Genomic DNA, 3,569 nt, shown 5'->3' with positions numbered 1-3,569 from the left:
GCCATCATCAGATGTTTAAACTTTAAAGGCGCATTAATGATGTTGTTGCTGGTGAAATATTAAATAATGAAACATTGATGGTACAGTGGCAAATTGTGCTCAGTTATACTTTTTAGCCCGCCGTCTCAAGTTGTTGCAAGAGTGAGTGTTCAGTTGTGTTGCAGCAGCTTGGTGCTTGGGGCTTCTCCCTTTTGTCCCTTTGTAGCATCTTGTATGTATTAAAGGGCTGGAACCTATGACCTTTTGCAATGATAACATTGGTTCTGATATGTTCTGCTGTACCATCAGGAAGAAACAAGGGAAAGGGATTCGTATGGATTAAGTGGAAATTCATATAACATTTGTCCTAGAAGATAAAAATAGCAACAATCTCTCTGAATTGAATTAACCCATAGTTTTGCACATCCTATTGGACATGAGACAAACGTATATTCTGAAATATTTGTTCTTGATTTTGCACAGGGTGATGTCGGACCTCCTGGTGCCAAAGGCTCTGTAAGTACATTTGATGCTATTTCAGTAAAAGGTATTGTGAGCGCACTGCAATGCGATGCTTCCTTTAGAAGATTTTCAGTGTTAAGATTCGTTCATGAAAAGCCTTGAAAATTGTAATTATAGTGCTTATGTGCTATAACTTATGAACATGTAAATCGGCACCACGAGCTTGAGTTCACAGGGCTAAAGGTGCAGTCCAGCACAGAGTGGGCAGGGTTAAAGGCCCCCGGGGGGATGGGGGGGGGGGGGGGGGGGTTTAGGCTTCTTTGAAAGGGAATACTTGGTTAAACACCCAAACACGATTGGTGGGACAGAAGTATGTCTTTATAGCACATTGGTTATACTACCAGACAGTGAGTTTAGAAAGAATACTCAGTGGAAGTTTTTCAGTCATTAATCTGGAAAATTCCTGTATGTCCCTGGGTAGAGCTTCATTTGTATAGCCTTGAAGAACACTGGGGCATATTACCAAGGAATAGCGATATTTATCGCAAAATGCGCGTAGCGCATTTTTTTATCGCTGCCTATCACTGGATATGTTAGCGGAGAAAACATGGTATTAGCAACGTTTTTCTCCATTGTGCTAACATATCCATCAAAAGCAGCGAAATGTGTGAATATCGCTGAGAATACAGCGATATTCACACATTAGCGACGAAATGCTCTTAGCCATGTTATCCACCTCCCAGTGGATAACATGGCTAAGAACTGGTCTGAGCAGGCGTTAGTTTTTGGCGATAGCGGGAATATTTCCATCGCTACGCCTGCCTTGCTAATAGGCGATAGCGACTGCTTGCAGTCGCTAACAGGTTGGGTATGCCCACTTTGCATGTCATTAGCAATAAATATCGCTGACATGCAAAGCGGGCCCCAAACCGCTCGCTATCGCCTAAAAGCTGTCGCTAACATCAGTTAGCGACAGCTTACTAATAGAGCAATAGAATTATCGCCACTTAGCGGCAAAAAACGGCCGCTAAACCGGCGATAATTGCCTACCGCCACCCTTGGTAATATGCCCCACTATTGCTTGCTTTAGACTTGTGCTAAGATAGCCTGCATAAACATCATTATGGTTAGAGTCAACATGTTTCTTTAAAGTTTTCTTTTAGAGCGTATAGCCTAAGTCAGTACTCTATGGCAGACCTCCGGATTGGTTCCCATTCATCTAGCATATGTTTTAACACCCAGGGAGTCACTGCAATGCTATGTTTAGCTACCTAAGATATACAATCTACTTCATGTCTTTCATGCTTGACGTCCCTCACCTCCCCATTATGTCTGCTCATCCTTCCTGCTTTCCAAAGGTGAGACTGTGAGGTAATACTATATCTCACTTGTACATTATAACAGACAAAATATCTGTAGAAAAACAATTTCTCTGTCTGTCGTGTTCCATTTGTAATCTGCGCTAGCCACCAGGTCTTCTTTCAAACCTCTTGCACGCATTGTTGCAGGCATACACAAATCAGGGTTCACATTGGAGTAATACATTATCAATTTCACGTCAAACGTGCCTAAATGTCTCAATCTGAACCTTACATGCCTTTCTTGTTTAACCAGCTCATATTCCACTACTTACTATTTGTACATTTCTCATTTGGAAACGTAGGAGCTATGGAAATAAATTCCAAACACCTTAAGTTAAAAATATTTTCCAGCGTAAACATTCGAAATCTGTTTTTTAAGTACATAAAATATCTGAAAAAGTTTAGCCAGGTCCTTCTTTTTCTAAAGTATTCCAAGTACCATAGCCCTGCTCCGCACCGAGATGAATGAGAAACTCATAGCTGAGATCTGATTACATGCCTCTTTTGTTTTAAAGTATCCGTGTAGCCAAATAAATCAATCAGTTTATTCAGAAATGCCGGGAATAATGAATAGTGTTGATTCCTGTTGCGGGTCTCTAGTTGTGTAAAAATTTGCTTAGAGAAGCAAGTGTCATGTTTATATATTTTTGTCTAAAGCAGACTATTAGTCAATAACATTGTAATTCAGGCAGCAGAGGGGAGATGCTTCTTCTTGCCCTTTATTTTGGCCTTAAGTCTGTGTTTTCTTTTCCTCTTGGAACACACAGAAACAAAGATCAAAGGGACAACCAGAGAGCCTTAGCATCCATGTCAATTAGCAAGGCAACTTTCACTTCCTTGCCCCGAAAAAGCAAACAATCTGCTGGCAAGAATCTGAGCAGTGTTTTTTGTTTAAGGCATGAATTCCAATTTCCGCCGAAGTCTTTGTGTAAGCAACAAAAAAAACTTTCAAAGTAAAGCAAAGAAAGCAGTATTATTCCTATCTTCCAAAGCTTATCTCTGTCAAAGCCACAATGAGGACACTTCATGATTATTGAGCAGTTTTATTTTTTTATCAGTCTTTACGATGATATTGTACACACAGGTCTATCGGTGTGGGGTGCTCTTAAAATGTATCTTTTTTTTAAGTTGTGCAATAGATCTGCATTCTATCGTGAATGCTGAAATAATAACATGTGTAAGTCTCAGCTACAATGTCTAATATTCAATAACTGCTTATTTAGACTGGAAATCCTGGCGAGCCTGGCAACCGTGGCCCTGAGGGAAGTCGTGGGCAGCCTGGCATTGAAGGGCCACAAGGATCGCCTGGACCTCGTGGTATGCAAGGTGAACAAGGAGTTCCTGGGCTTCCAGGAAGTCAGGGTCCAGCTGTGAGTAGAATTGTAATAGGACATATTTAATTTCAGATACTATAATGTACTTAGTTAAATAGTCCATGTTGCTTTTGTTTTGTACCTTAGGGTAGAGAACCGAGTGATCAGCATATTAGGCAAGTCTGCATGAGAGTGATGCAAGGTAAGAGTTCTGTTGCTACATTTTAAGAACGTTCAAATTGACTTAAATATATGTATCATTATGAAAGGATGGGTACACTTTTGCAATCGTTCATGGGCAAACATTTTAGCTGGATTCGTTGAAATAATGTAAAGTTTGTGAATTTCTATGTATAAGTCCAACACCGACTCAACGCTCTTTCATATATAGGAGTAAGTAAGTAAAAGTTTTATTGCGCAATTAATTAAAATCGTTGCAATGTACATACACTGG

At 40.2% G+C, this 3,569-nt stretch overlaps 1 long non-coding RNA gene across 1 annotated transcript; it reads left to right on the top strand.

The window, feature by feature from the left end:
• The first annotated feature begins 459 nt into the window (after positions 1-459).
• LOC147659390 (uncharacterized) lies at positions 460-3,318 on the top strand. The gene is made up of 3 exons (XR_015307271.1): positions 460-495; positions 3,026-3,172; positions 3,263-3,318. It is a non-coding gene; the product is annotated as an uncharacterized LOC147659390 (long non-coding RNA).
• The last annotated feature ends 251 nt before the right edge of the window (positions 3,319-3,569 follow it).

This window comes from Lissotriton vulgaris, unplaced genomic scaffold (genome assembly GCF_964263255.1).
Source record: "Lissotriton vulgaris unplaced genomic scaffold, aLisVul1.2 SCAFFOLD_14512, whole genome shotgun sequence".
Taxonomy (NCBI): Eukaryota; Metazoa; Chordata; class Amphibia; order Caudata; family Salamandridae; genus Lissotriton; species Lissotriton vulgaris.
Note: the sequence above shows the minus strand (reverse complement) of the source record. Positions and strands in the feature narration are given on the sequence as shown.